The 16,758-nt window shown below is 41.7% G+C and overlaps 1 protein-coding gene across 1 annotated transcript in view; it reads right to left on the bottom strand.

Moving 5' to 3' along the window:
• Positions 1 to 16,758, bottom strand: part of LOC126266839 (uncharacterized) — a 152,715-nt gene that overhangs the window by 122,149 nt on the left and 13,808 nt on the right. The gene's annotated exons all lie outside the window — the stretch shown is intronic.

Here is a 16,758-nt window from a genome sequence, read left to right as displayed (position 1 = left end):
GCTTGTATGTACGATAAAAATGGTGCAATATCGCTACGGTCGCAGGTTCGAATCCTACCTCCGGCATGGATGTGTGTGATGTCCTTAAGTTAGTTAGGTTTAGGCAGTTCTAAGTTCTAGGGAACTGATGACCTAAGAAGTTAAGTCCCATAATGCTCAGAGCCATCTTTTGGTGCAGTATCGTTGAGTAATTCGAGAAAAAATGCACCTTGAGTGTTAACCAGACCTGCGAGAAAGAGGAAACAGGAAAGCTCTTATTAGAGTTCTCTTTTTGGAAATTCACTCATGTGTGATGTGTGTTTGATCCATTAAATGGGCGTCTTCTACATCCATCCTCTAGAGCAGTGTTTTTCAACCTGTGGCTAAAGCCTTTCTCGGGGGTTCGCGGTGGCAGGAAAAAGCAGTTGCAGCATGGCTGGTAAAATAAAAAAATAAATAAATAAATAATAATAAAACTTGTCCATTTTACACTCGCTCAGAGCGAAGCGCGAGGACAGTTGCTGGCATACTTCGACAACTGATTATAGTGACCGCAAACGCGCGGCTATGCTCTATGCCCCCGCTGACCCATTCTGTACCCCTCGCCTCTATCTTGGCAAAAAGTATACCTAATGACGTCTCTGCCCGCAGAGCACTGCGACGTCTTTTCACATGGCACTTAATTTCTCGATCAGTATAGTATCAATAGAAAGAAAATTAAATGCATTGCCTTGAAATCGATGACATACTTTTATTATGGTTCTGGGGGCCACCAGAATATTTTTACTTGGAAAGGGGTCGCGTATTAAAAAAGGTTGAAAAACACTGTTCTAGAGCATATAGCTGTAAAACAACGTATTATTAACGCCTAAAAAAACAACAATGTTTCCACTCAGCGATCAGTTCTGGCTTGCTAAAGAAATTACAGGAATGATGTACAGTATATCCAAAAGGAAAATATACGTGGATATTATAACATTGATGGTACTGAATTACTCATAAAACTCCAAGATGTCGATAAATTTGAAAGATAGAATTCCCATATATTTATTCACGTATACGGCCTGGATGACAGAAGCAAACTTGGTAAACAAGAATTTATTGGACCCCTTCCTTTCTCTGATTTTACCAGTCAGTTCCAGAATTATGCAAATTTGTCGTTTACGCTCAGGTGAAAAAAAGTCATGGGGTAGCGATATGCATATCTGCAAATTGTGCTATATCACGTACACAAGGTGTAAAGGGCAGTGCATTGGCGGGGCTGTGATTCAATAAGAATTAACAGACTCTGAAGGCGAAATGGTATTTGGAGCTAAGACACATGGGACATTACATTTCGGAAATCATTAGGGAACTCAGGATTCAAAGATCCATAGTGCCAAGAATGTGCCGATAACACAAAATTTCAGGCATTGTCTCTCAATATAGGCAATGCAGTGGCCAACGGCCTTCACTTAACGACCGAGACCAAGAGCGTTTGCGTAAAGTTGTCAGTGCTAACAGACAAGCACCGTTCTGTAAAGTAACCGTAGACATGAATGTGGAATCTATGACGAATGTATCCAGTAAGGCAGTGCGTCGAAATTTAGCGTTAGTGGGCTATGGCAGCAGACGATCGAAGCGAGTGCCTTTGCTAACGGCATGACATTTCCTGCACAGCCTCTCCTGGACTCGTGACCATAACGGTTGGACTCTAGACGAGCTGTAAACCGTGGTCTCGTCAGATGAGCCCCTATTTCATGTCGTAAGAGCTGGTGGTAGGGTTTGAGTGTGGCGCAGACCCTACAAAGCTGTGGATCCAAGTTGTCAACAAAGCACTGTGCAGGTTTGCAGTGGCTCAATAATGGGGTGGGCTGTATTGACAAGGAATGGAATGGGTCCCCTGCTTCAACTGAACTTATCATTGATCATTTGCATCCATGCTTGGACTTCATGTTCACAAAAAATGAGGGAATTTTTATGGAGGACATTGCACCGTGTTACTGGACCACAATTATTCACGACTGGTTTGAAGAACGTCATGGACACGTCGAACAAATGGTGTGACCTGACATGAATCCATCTAACTTTTATGAGACATAAACGAGAGGTTAGTTTGTACACAAAATGCTGCCCGTCAACGCTTTTGCAATTATGGATAGCTACAGAGGCAGACAGCTACAAATTTCTGCAGGGGACTTCCAACGACTTGTTGAGCCCATGTCGTGTTAAGTTACTGCAGTAGGCTGGTCAGAAGGAGGCGATATTAGGAGGTATCCCTTGACTTCAGTAACTTCAGTGTATATCTCAAGGAAATAAGCAACGCTGATGCTGGATCAAGAATATGTCTAACCAGATTTCTCGCTGACACAAAAAAACTCATGGTCCACAGCATATCTGCACTATTTGCCTCAACTCATTACATATGAGTACGCGATTAACATAGCTTGTGCTGCAGTGTTCTATGCAGGACCTGATATGTGTAGGGTTGCCTACTGAGGCAAATAAATCCCTAAAATTTAAGAAATTTCACCGCCAATACAATGTACCCTTTGTCATACATGCTCCCTTCAAGTATCTTCTCACTCCTGTGGTGTACTGTGATAGCGACTACAGTGACTCACATACTACCCTCACAGAACATTATGTACCATATGTGGACGTGTATCACATTATGTGTTCGTACAACTCGTGTTGTTATCGTTTGGGATCATACATTGGGGAAAATCTTGTCATATGTTTGCTCTCTGAGGCTGAGAAACTTGCAAGTGAAGTTGATGTGGTTTATCACACTAACATTACTATGACGATCTCGAAAGAAGGTAAAACACTGCGTGATGATGGAGCTAACAGCTATGTTTTTGAACTCCCATAAGATAAAGAAGTGGAGGCTCTGCACAGTAATCGTCATGTTGGTGGCAAGTTCTGTAGTGCAGCACACAATGCATGCAACCTGAACTACAAACTACGACACTTATAGTTTCTTTCCACAATCAGTGGGTGTGATGCTCATTTTCTTTTTATAACAATTAGCTTATTTTGTCTTCTGTGATGACCTGGTTAGGATCCTGCTTGAGAGCACTGAAAACAAATTTCATTTTCCAAGCGAATTATGCCAATGATTATGCTGCACTTTGTGGACTCACCATGGAGTATGCATGTACCATCTCAGAAACTATATACCAGGTGAATATGTCACTCTCTCACTGACCATTCGATGATGGTAAGGTTCAACTTGTGATAAAGAAAGTGGTATTTCGATACTACTATCCAGTTCGATGGAGAAACTCCACAAACAGTGTTGCCCAACACAACCTCATTTTCTATTCATCATAAATACAATGCCATAACGGATGCAAAATATGTCCATATGTCCATATATATACCGTATCAGAAACTTGCTGATACCATATATCAAGTGGATATGCCACTCACTCACTGTCCAATCCGATGATGGTAGGGTTCATCTTTTGGCAAAGAAAATGGTCTTCCCATACTACTATCCAGTTCGACGTAGAAACTCCACAAAACTGTGTTGTCCAACACAACTGAATTTTTTAGTATTCTTAAGGACAGTGCCATATCGGATGCAAAATATGTCCATTTCGAGAATGTTCTGGAATGTATGCATGGATATATATATGCTGGATTCTGCATTCTACTACACTGCAACAGGGCTTTTGTGGGTCACTACGCTCAAAAGTGCAGAAATCAATCTGAAACTCTTAACCAATCTCCTCCATGTGATGTAGTTATTTGCGTGTAAAATTTGTGGGGGAATTTGCTAGTGGTTTCATGGGCAGGCAAAAGCAACTAACTTGTGAATGAGTGGAAAGTTCAATAAAACATCTGCTAATTCAAGTTACATCATTTATCAGGGTGTAAACATTTTCTATGGACACACGTGCAACGATCTTGGCCTGCTCAGGAGGGTTGATGGCTGTCTCTTTAAGAAATAGTTGCACTGGGTGATTTCTCATCTGTGCCAGCAGAGTCTGACATATGATGTTTAGCGGCTGGGGCATGCTATATCCTAACAGATTTGCATTCAGCACACAGCAATTTTCCGCTATGTCCTGATTACCGAGATCAATGAAACAGTTCCCTCCCCAAACTGATGATGCCAGAGATAAAAAAAGGTGGGAATGGAACTGATTAGAGGTAAATGCTCGTTATGGAATATGGTAAGGAAGATTATGCAACATATGATATTGAGAAAGACTCTTACAGACCTATAAACAATGCAATTTCAGGAAAACCATGCAGAATGTTTGAAACAAGTTAGTTCCTGGTATGGAAGTCAACTGGTTGTCAAGCAAAGTTTTAAATAGGCTACCAACTTCAACAAAGACTTTGTACCTCCGGAAACTTTTCATGTCAGTATGCGTAAATTCGGCCTGCCACACTCCACATGTTCCAGTTTCATTACGAGTTTGCAAAAACTCATATTGCTGACCCAGAGTTAATTTATTTGGTGCAGAATTGTGAGTTTTATGAAGTATTAAGATGCCACCCCCATGCTTTCGACATATCAGGGTCTATGATCGATAAACCTTTCGGCATAAAGCTTGCTAGTGATAAGGTTACTGTTGTAATGAGAAACGGGGTGAATGGGTTGCAGACTGAGGAATTGGTAGGTCTTACATCGAAATGAATGCATACCGCACAGTGACAATTGCCACCCAAGGGCAGGCAAATGGTGCGCTACCTGGGGCCTCAGTGGCTCTCATGGCTGATGGTTTCTTGGAACTCCGTGATGTGGTGCAGATATGCTCCTTTGTATACTGTACGTCAAGTCAGTTTTCAATCACGAACCATGAGGTATATTCTGTATCACAATTAAAAATCAGCCTGACACGTCATGATGACAAATGGGTCATTTGCTAGGACGAAATCATAACTCGGCCATAATTGCTTTATTCACTTGGGTGTTAGAGAGCGGATGTATTTATAAACATGTGTGTACTTGTGTGCGTGTGCGCGTACATGTGTGTGTGTATGTGGGGGGGGGGGGGGGGAGGGTATCTGAATTCGTAAGGGGCCAAACTGCTGACGTCATCGGTCCCTAGACTTAACATACTACTTAAACTAGAAACTGCATCAGTTGCAACCTTTCAAGATTCTCATGCGAAAACATATTGGATAAAAAAAATTGTGTGTACTGTGAATAAACAGAATAATTTATTGTTCAAATGTGTGTGAAATCTAATGGGACTCAACTGCTGAGGTCATCAGTCCCTAAGCTTACACACTACTTAACCTAAATTATCCTAAAGACAAACACACACACCCATGTCCGAGGGAGGACTCGAACCTCCGCCGGGATCAGCCGCACAGTCCAGGACTGCAGCGCCTAAGACCGCTCGGCTAATCCCTCGCGGCAGAATAATTTATTGCCAAAAGACTGTACATGATGTGAATAAACAAAAAATTTGTTACCACACATATTGTTGTTGCTGATAACCTGCAACTTAAATTCCAAACCCAGTACGTAGATGTTTCTGAAACCATTCATTATAAAAAGGAGCCAATGAAGTTACATAGATGTTTAGTGGATGAGTAGAAAACCATTCAGGATAAAAGGAGAGCTACAGTAGAGACAAATTGAATAAGACACACGTTAAGACCACACGAAGTGTTTGGCGTGAGTACACATTTTGCTAAATAAGTACATTGTGCAGATATAGCCCACTAGAGATACCATTTTGGACTGCAAAAAGTGGAGTAATTTTGATTTTCAGGTATGTTGTATCACCCATCTCGTGAAAAATCCATGTTTTGGACCTTCCCCCTCATTTATGTTATCCGCCTTCTTCAAGAGACCATTAAGAAATGACACTTTTTTTCAGTTTTTCTTCTGTAACTCGCTTCCAGTGCATTTTAGGCAACAATATGCAATTATCAATATTAAAGAGTCCAAAATTTTCTGCAAATTTCATACACTACAGCTACTGGAATACGATGCTGTGAAAATCCGCAAAAACGTCGAGAATACGTCTATGTTGGTGATTAATGACTTTTTCTAGTACAGTTTTGAGCACAATGCTTAATAATGAGTATTGTAGAGGGTTTAATTTCCTTCAAGATCCATAAAAAATATTTGTAATTACCTCATATACACTCCGAGAAATGTTGCATTAACAATTTTAGTGAAAGTGTACGCGTAACTCAAAATACCAGCCTCAGTCAAAAATAATATTCCTGAATGTAATTTGATCTGTAAGCCATGTGCATGCAATATATACAATTAGTTCACGATTTTCATGCAGTTTCTTGGGAATAAACACATTTGTTATAGAAATACACCTATTTTCAAAACTTTTATATGTACTTACCTTGCAACGAAATACAATTAAAAACGGACCAAAAAATCTGTATACATGATTAAAATAAAATTTAAGTTCAAAAGTAATAAATTTCTCACCTTTTTACTTAGATGTGATTGATATGTACAATTCTTGACTCAACCAGTAGGCTAGTGGACCATCTAACTAATCTTGTTAGATGCTGAATTGTGCCTCTTGTACATTACCGCATGATTTGAATCCACTATGAAACAATACTCGTATATTGGAGCATCGAAGTCTTGCTTTTTTCAGCTCCATTTGTTGCCACACGTCTTCTGTAGTGACATGAAATCACGTTCAGCAGTGTCTGTGGTGCTGGATCTTTACTCATTGGCACTGTAATTGGACCACCAATATTCTGCTTCCAACCTCACTTGAGGGTGACTTTTTTATACACCATCCCCGTCTGAACCTGCAGTAAAGTAATGTATGAATGACACTGAAATGCTGCCCTGATTGGAAGTAGGCGTGCTAAATCGAAATTGGTGTTTGTAGCAGCTTTAAAAAAGCGGAGTTATCGCAATATGGTATACAATTGTTGGAGACGCCTCCATAACGGGCCACAAGGAAATTTCCAGTTGCTTCTCTGATTTCTTTTTCTGCAGCTGGATCCCTGTAAATAGAGACAGTTTTTCAGTGAGAAACATCCCTTTCAATTGTGGTGTAAAATACAGTTTTCCCGTATCCAAACAGAACAGAGGTGGTATCGAAACCACTTATCACATGGAGAAATAGAATGTTCTCCACAACAGCTTTTTATTTGAAGGACGTTTTGGAATACAGCTCATCTCCTACGTTATTCCTTCTAGATCTGCAAAAGAACACATTGTCTGGCGCTAGAGCCATCACCAAAACCAAAAGATCAGTCTCTTCTCCGATAACAGCAACGGAATCGTGTTCGGAAGACAACGAAATGGCATATTTCACAGTTAACGCATCTGCATCTTATACTGCCTGCTTCATGACCATTTTCGCTCGCTGAAATTCCTTTTGAAGCAATGCGATAAAGCGAGTTTTTTTCCATTCAGTAACAATTTTTTTTAACTTCTGTGGAAACATGGTACTGTCAGTCCTTTTGTCCAAGATTATAACCTGGAGTGACGAGGTCTGTCGATGCTTTTTGTGCTCCTTTTATTTACTTCTGTGCGGTAGCCATCGAAGACTACCCCAGAAATTTGACCATGCTGTACGTAGGTTTCAAATCTAAAAGACAGCAGAAAAACATTCGCTCCAACTCCAGTGAAACCGGTGTATGGTAACCACCATCTACTATATCAAATTTGGCCTTTGTCATTTCTATGCCACTTTGTTATGGCGTGAAAGCAGAGAAAAATGTTGACTTTGTCTCTTTGCGAATGTCTCCCTCAGAAAAAACTGACAGTAGAAAGGGAGCAAGTTCGTACTCGAAACATATTTTCAGGTCATTATCAGACTGCGTAGAGACGACTATCGTGTGCAAAAGCACGAGAGGCGCCCAAAGTTACTTTTTCTTTCTTCTTGTTTATGTGGTTAGCAACTACTGCCAGAGACACAACTGAATCTTTACCTCGGAAATGCATTTTCTCAAAATTTTTGTTCACAATTGCATTTATTCCTCTAGAACCAGCCTCTCAGTATAGATGACAGTTGACGTTATCACCACAAGTCGCTCCCTAATTTATTGATATTAATATTCAACAGTTTGAAAATGATACTGACTTCAACTCCATTGAGCTTATTAATGTCAGTAGTACCTCTGGGACGTCTCATATCAGTATCTTGTTCCATACTAGCCGTTACACAACTGAGTAAGTTCTCAGTTTCATGACAAACATTTTGTAATGTAGCTAACTCCAGAGACCAGCGGTGAGAACGCTGACCGTTATATATGTCCACAGGTCAACACAGCAGTTCTCGTCCTTGTTTTCATGAGGATTTGCTCAGTTGTCGTATCCGACCATACCCCACACCGAAACTTGTGTGAGTGTGTGATCGTGAAACAGCCAACAACTGCAAATTTTTGAAATTCTAAAGGATTAATTTTATCTTCAACAGTCAGCACATCTTGACCATATAGGTTAGCAAATTTAATATAGTGGAAATGTCCACTAGCATGAAAAATTGGAATCATTTTCTGAACCGTGTCAAGATGAAACATTGAACCCACAGTTTGTATATGCTGCCAATTTTCCGTAGTCTTTCCAGTTCTTCGTTAAAATTTGAACTGGCACTGTGGAACTGTTGGTTATCTTGTGTGGATATGAGAACACACCTCTCATTACGAATATCATGTTATTCAAAACAGCACATTCATAATGTAAATAGCAAAAAATATTAAGCTGGATAAATCCTGATGAACTAAAATGTGAGTTCCGAAAGCTCGAGCATGGCTATGATTAAACATTTATTTTATTGAAGTCAAAGTACATACAAAAGCGTTGAAAAGTCGTGTTTTCTTTTTCAAAATTACATTTCCCCTGAAGTCATATAAATTTCATTAACTGCATGTATACATTGCATACATAATGGCTTAAAGATAACGTTACACTCAGGAATACTTTTTTTGACAGAGGATGGTGTTTTCAGTTTCGAGTGCACTTTCACTAAAATTCTTAATGCAACTTTTCTCGCCGTGTATAGGGAGAAATTGTGAATATTTTGTATTTATCTTAAACGAAATTAAATCCTCTACAACAGTGCTTATTATGCACTGTGCACAAAACTGTACTAGAAAAAGTTATTGAAGCGAAACCGCTAACATATCTAACTTTTTTTGCGATTTCTTGACATTTTTGCTGATTTTCACAGCATCGTATGTCTGCAGCTGTTCCGAATTTTCCGACATGTTGTAAATGAAAGATGCAGGAATTTTAATGCCCTTTAAAACCGATAAAGGCATATCGTTGTGTAAAATACACTAAAAGCGAGTCACTGAGGAAAACTGAAAAAAGATGACAGATGACGCACAAGACGCAGAAGGTCTAAAACTTGCATTTTTCACGAGATGGGAATACGTACAACCCCTCTGAAAATACAGATAGCTCCACCTTTGGTAACACAATCCTTTTTTCAGAGCTATATGTTATGGGCTTATAAGAAATGTGACACAGTTTACAAAATAACTGCAAGGGATTTAGCTATTGTGACCCACGTATCGGTCCATAGCAGTAGACAGCACATGATCACAGTTACTTCCAAATATGTATGGATGAATGTCATAGATGCCATATCTAGATGAAATTTCACTTAAAAAATTTCATACACATTTAATTGTATGCCTGCAATGAACAAACAAAATCATTTGTTGCTACAGAAGGCTGAGTGGAGCCACTTCTGCTTCAAGTCAGGGTAGCTGTTGGGATTCTGTGAAGCGTCAACGAAGCCAGTAAAGTGCTACTAGAGTGATGTTATTTATTCAGAATTTTTCTAATTTCCACTCCTTACTGTTGTTGACATTCATCTCCTAAATCAGCATCACAGTACAGTTCAGTGTGTAATGTGCAGAAGATTAATCTAGCTCCCCCTAAATATAGAACATACAGTGTGAGGCTGGCATCTTTCGGCGAGTGGTCTTTAGCTATTAAGCAACGAATTAACAAACTGAGTGAAACTGGATTCTTTTATAATGGCGATGAAGATGAAACCGTGTCATGGTGGCGGAGGGTTGAAAGACTGGAATGAGACGCCCAAACCATGGATTGAACCTGCTGTGTGACTTCTCAAGTGCTTGTTTGTGATTCGTGTGGAGGGTGAGGACTTTGTGTATAATGTTCTCAGAACGTAGATACGAAAATTACTGCAAAGTATGCAGCTAATATTAAATCTCCACGTAAAAAATACAGCAAAGGATGCGGTTAATATTAAATCTCCATTGCATTTTCTGAAAGCAGCATCAGAACAACATGTGACTGAGACCTTCTGACAACCCTCTCCTGTGTAAAATCTGCTTTCAGGAAGAAATGGGAGTATTATTCCTTTCGTGCAGACATATTGGTACCTGTGTTAAATATGAACCCACCCTTTCCTCGCGTTCTGTGTATCAGATACCTGTTTCAGCTAAAGTTATAGCATTTGTAACGAAGGCAACGATGTTGTAAGACATATTATTATTTCGTTATATATATTTTTATACATTGTTAATACACATTGTAATAAATAAAGCAATATGGTTGAAAAGCATTCTTTTCTTGTTTATCCTTACATGAGTCACACTTAGGCCTACTGTTGATGCGATTGCCGTGACTACAATGTGATCTTAACTCCACCTCACATATGTTGAAGAATCGCAATTTCTTATGTCAAAACATAGACTTGACAGACAATATCACCTATATGTCAACGCATGCACTCTTTCATGGGATTAAAAAAAAAATCATTCCGTTCCACAACACATCACTACTTTTACGACCTGTGCAACACAGTTCCATATGATCCGCTACCAAGTGCTTTTCGACATGTATACCACACTAAGGTAGTAGAGACTAAATTCTGTACTAGGGTGCATTGTAGGAAGAAAACGAAAACCTGATTTTGACTCCGCTCAAAACCATTTGTCACTTATAAATTATAGAGTGTTGGCTCATATGTCACTTTAGTATAAAGCATCATACAGCAGCTGTAATCCGTATTGTCGATAGAAAGTCCTTGGTTTCTGAATGTATGCTTTGTATGTAGGTCAGAAGGACATGTCTAGAGACATATTGCCATTTCTGATAGTAAGGAGCAGGAGGCATATTAGGACAAGTTTGTATAGTGACAGTGGGAATACCAGAAAACCAACCAAAACAGAACTGATTGATGTTGAAATGGCTCATCAGCCTGGACTAATGCAATGACCTATAGATGACTCTTAGCATATGGATTCGGATAAAACGCGAGATTTTTTAACAAAGTGGATACGTGCGACTACGTAACGTCTGTGAAAAACGTTTACATTCTCGTACGCTAAAAAGAACATTGTTTTTAAGTTCTGATTTCTAACTATGGAATGGAGTGTTCGAATTTGATCCTGTGTAAATATTGTGTTAAATGCTAGCGATACTCACGTACATTCCAAAAATCAGAAAGGAATATATATGGATTTACTCGCATATGGTGCAGACGACTGTAGTTTTAATGTAATATATCTGTTGATGGTGGTATGGATCACCCTACAGACAGACGTATGGAAACTATGTTACATGCATCTAGTTCGATTCTATCTGATGACTGGGTATTTTTTCCGTAAGCAAATGACATTTCAAAATCAAGAGGGAGTTTGTATGCTGTAGAAGACTTTGGGAGTAAGTGGACATATGACTGTTCGTCATAAACAAATTAAATTTCAAATATCACTGTGGTATTTATACACACGCACAAGGTGTGGAAGACTGTAATTTTAGTGGGACAGATATTTGGAAACTGCAACAGCATTGCGCATGTAATTGGTTTTTACATGCTTTGAATAACACATTTATTGCATCCAGAGCCATTTACAGTAGGTATACCAACTTGAAATTGAAAGTTAAATTTGAAATTTGTGGTAAGGTCTTATAGGACCAAACTGCTGAGGACATCGGTCCCTAAACCTACATACTACTCAATCTAACTTATGCTATTGACAACACACACACCAATGCCCGAGGGAGGACTCGAACCTCCGACGGGGGGAGCCGCACAGACCGTGAGAAGCCTTCTGAGACCGCTCGGCCGAAAACCATCTTGCACTGTACTTTTGGTGATCTTAGAATGATTCAGAGGCCGAAATCACAAACAGAACATCTCCATTTCAGTGCTTCCACTATCTTAGGCCACACAATATAACAGATACAACAGATATACTATCGCTCCACTGCAGCACATACCATTTCCTGCAAACCACCTATGTTCAAGACACTTTGATGCTTTAGAGAACACGCTCGGCGACTTTTCAACTATAAATTTTAACACAAGATGTGTTGATGTACTGACACTGCTGCTGTCGAATACAGAAATGCTGAGGCAGAATATGCCATACTTAGCTGTCGAACTGTCACTTAATATATGTCAATTTGCCGCGCAGCTTCTACCACTATTTGAACGAGCCCCACCTTCGTACCTCAGTATACATTCTCAATTATTATCACTTTGAGGTCATTGTCAGCTTCTACACTGACTTTAACTCGTATAGACCAGTTGGTGCTTAAATGGTATGTACTGGTGAATGGTAACATCGATTAGACAGCTCAGTACTACCTAGTGGCTGTCTACCAGTCTTGTGACTCCACAACTGTTCATGTTATGTGCCTGATCTGTGAGGCAAAAAGCATCAAGATCGTATAGGCTAGTATACTCCATTCAACTATTTAACCGGAAAAGAAAGCTCTGGGGAAGATAACACATTGCTCCCAAAACGTAAGGGTAGATTTGGGTATGTATGGAGGTACAGAGACAACCATGATGTACTCGATCAACAACTGAGAGTTTGATGGCTTGCGGCGTCTTTGTTTTAAGTGTTGGTTGCTCGTAGGTCATGGAGTTGTCAACAAGTAGGCAAGAAGACCTATGGTGCAGGTGATAGATGACCTGAACGTAAATAGATCTATTGCACATTAGTAGGACTGGAAATTCCCAACCCTAATTATAGTAGAAATCCCCTACACTGTCACCGTAATCATTAACTGCAGGAAGAAGTCTAGCTGTAAGCATCTGGGTCGAGCTGGAATAGATTCTGGCCCAATGCATTTGCAGGAATCTTAAGGTAAGTGACCCAAACACTAAGAATTGACAGCTCAACATATGTGGGGCAGGGGTGCAGCCATAAACCCTATCGGCATGTTACCTAACTAACGTTATAACTTGGACCAAAGTTTAAGTACTGGTGGCTCTGTACCTAAAAAAATAAAATATGTACAACTACATGTGTGCCCACTGCCCCCTGAATTGTGCATGGTTGTGCGATGCAATTGCACTAATGTAAATAATTCAATGGATACTGTGAATTGCAAGCACTGTGACACTGTTAGAATAGTATTAGCAGCTACAGGAATCTGCAGAGGAGTGACACTTGGTGAGAGTTGGAGCTGAATGCAAATGAAAGTTACTACCAGAGGGGTTATAATTAAGACTTCCCTGTTTCACACGTTGTAACACGGAAACTAATAACCATACCAGTACCAAATTTGGTAGCATTAATGTCAAGTATATGGGGAAGAGGAATAATGCAGAATCAATACAACTGACACACTTTTAATGTCCTGCTACGGTACATCACGCCATTACATACTGGTACCATTACTGCTACAAAAGGGGCTCAATATGGCGCCAAATCAGTGTCCAGAAGAGTCTGGAAGCACACGATTGCTTTCTGTACAGCAGAACGAAGCGTGTCCGTATGTATATTTCCTACCTCTCTTTAAATGCTGCGCTTCGGATCAGCACATATGTGAATGTTCCCCTGGTAAACCCTGTCCTTCAGGAGCCCCAAACCAGAAATCACAGGGAGTGCGATCATGCGATCGTGCCACCCAAGCATTTGGAAACGGTCGGCTGATAATTCGATCGTTTTCAAATACACTCCTGGAAATGGAAAAAAGAACACATTGACACCGGCGTATCAGACCCACCATACTTGCTCCGGACACTGCGAGAGGGCTGTACAAGCAATGATCACACGCACGGCACAGCGGACACACCAGGAACCGCAGTGTTGGCCGTCGAATGGCGCTAGCTGCGCAGCATTTGTGCACCGCCGCCGTCAGTGTCAGCCAGTTTGCCGTGGCATACGGAGCTCCATCGCAGTCTTTAACACTGGTAGCATACCGCGACAGCGTGGACGTGAACCGTATGTGCAGTTGACGGACTTTGAGCGAGGGCGTATAGTGGGCATGCGGGAGACCGGGTGGACGTACCGCCGAATTGCTCAACACGTGGGGCGTGAGGTCTCGACAGTACATCGATGTTGTCGCCAGTTGTCGGCGGAAGGTGCACGTGCCCGTCGACCTGGGATCGCACCGCAGCGACGCACGGATGCACGCCAAGACCGTAGGATACTACGCAGTGCCGTAGGGGACCGCACCGCCACTTCCCAGCAAATTAGGGACACTGTTGCTCCTGGGGTATCGGCGAGGACCATTCGCAACCGTCTCCATGAAGCTGGGCTACGGTCCCGCACACCGTTAGGCCGTCTTCCGCTCACGCCCCAACATCGTGCAGCCCGCCTCCAGTGGTGTCGCGACAGGCGTGAATGGAGGGACGAATGGAGACGTGTCGTCTTCAGCGATGAGAGTCGCTTCTGCCTTGGTGCCAATGATGGTCGTATGCGTGTTTGGCGCCGTGCAGGTGAGCGCCACAATCAGGACTGCATACGACCGAGGCACACAGGGCCAACACCCGGCATCATGGTGTGGGGAGCGATCTCCTACACTGGCCATAGACATCTGGTGATCGTCGAGGGGACACTGAATAGTGCACGGTACATCCAAACCGTCATCGAACCCATCGTTCTACCATCCCCAGCCCGGCAAGGGAACTTGCTGTTCCAACAGGACAATGCACGTCCGCATGTATCCCGTGCTACCCAACGTGCTCTACAAGGTGTAAGTCAACTACCCTGGCCAGCAAGATCTCCGGATCTGTCCCCCATTGAGCATGTTTGGGACTGGATGAAGCGTCGTCTCACGCGGTCTGCACGTCCAGCACGAACGCTGGTCCAACTGAGGCGCCAGGTGGAAATGGCATGGCAAGCCGTTCCACAGGACTACATCCAGCATCTCTACGATCGTCTCTATGGGAGAATAGCAGCCTGCATTGCTGCGAAAGGTGGATATACACTGTACTAGTGCCGACATTGTGCATGCTCTGTTGCCTGTTCTATGTGCCTGTGGTTCTGTCAGTGTGATCATGTGATGTATCTGACCCCAGGAATGTGTCAATAAAGTTTCCCCTTCCTGGGACAATGAATTCACGGTGTTCTTATTTCAATTTCCAGGAGTGTATGTTTTCGAGAAGCAAGTGAACTTCATGAGTGATGTGCGATGCGGCTCCATCTTGCATGAAAACTGTTGAGATCATTGTGTCTCTCTCCTATAGGGCGGGTATGAAAGGCTAGCAAAGCATATCATTGTAATACTGGCCAGTCACAACACTGCACGTCTTTGGTCCTTCAGCCCCATCGTGTTCCAAAATAGAATGGCCCAATTATGAACGTACCCATTAAGTCACACCATACGGTGACACGTTCAAGTACGGAGGAACTCCATGCACAGTGACTGGAGGTGAAAATCCCCACACTCGGCAATTCAGTATGTTTACCTCACCTTTCTGAGAAAAATGAGCTTCCTCTGTCCGTAGTATAGTCCAGGGACAGCCCTCGTCAACTTCAATCCTTGCGAAACATGGAGAGCGAAGTCAACGCGCCGTTGTACGTCCTGTGGTGCAAGCTGCTGTATGACATGGATCTTGTACGGATATCACATGAGACTGGTTCGAAGAACCTTTCATACAGTGGCCCACGGCACGCACACTGCCTGGCGATCGGGAATTGCGCGCAGTGTTGTCTGCCATAGCAACAGCGATTTCATCAATCACGTGTGGTGCAACCGTCAACTTCTTCTCAGAGCGACGCCCGGTTGTCCAGTTGATTCTAATTTCTTCATCATGCTCCGCACAGCAGGTGGAGCAAGAGGATCCTTCCATAATCCTTTCAGCTGGCGATATTCTCAAAATGCAGCTATAGCATACTGTTGTTTTGATTACAGAACTTCACCAATAAGGTCCTGCTCCTTTTGTCCAAGGCCATGTTGACACGTCAACAACGGCACTGCGACTGGTCAGGTGTGTGCGACTACGAATCTCGATCACTGGTCACAGCACCTGGTGGCCATTGTTGGAACCGGACGGTGACGCTGTGACACAAGGATATCATTCACACCACACTCTGGATATTAATGCTACCAAGTTTGGCACTCATGCGGTAATTAATTTTCCTGTTATAATGTCTTAAATAGGGGAAGTTTAACTATGACTACCTGCTATTTAATCTCGATAAAATGTTAGTGAATTGCCTAAAAACCGTAAATAGCGTCATATGCTGAAAATTGTTAACTACTTAAAGCCACGTATATTACATGAGATTCATGAAATTTTACGTGCGTCACTTAAAAATAGGTTAAATTAGTCGCAAAAGCCACCTTTGTATATATCTTCTTAAAAAGTGTGGGAAAATAGCATTGAAACTCATATTCACGTGCATCATCTTACAAAAAAGAGGGGAGATCGGTAAAATAATGATGGAATATGCATCCTCTTAAAAAGTGTGTAAAAACTGGCCATGAAACTATAAACTGCGCCGTGTGACGCAGGAAACAGCACTAGCTTCCGAACTTTAATGAAAACTAGGTTACTACCGCAGGTTGCTTTACTATGCTGGAAATTTGCAGTATCACGTGAATTTACTCATGCTGTTGCTGCTGCTTGAACGAGGTCCAAATTAAGAATGCTGGGCTAAAGGTCCTTA

Source organism: Schistocerca gregaria, chromosome 1 (genome assembly GCF_023897955.1).
Source record: "Schistocerca gregaria isolate iqSchGreg1 chromosome 1, iqSchGreg1.2, whole genome shotgun sequence".
Classification (NCBI taxonomy): domain Eukaryota; kingdom Metazoa; phylum Arthropoda; class Insecta; order Orthoptera; family Acrididae; genus Schistocerca; species Schistocerca gregaria.
This window is presented reverse-complemented; position numbering and strand designations above follow the sequence as displayed.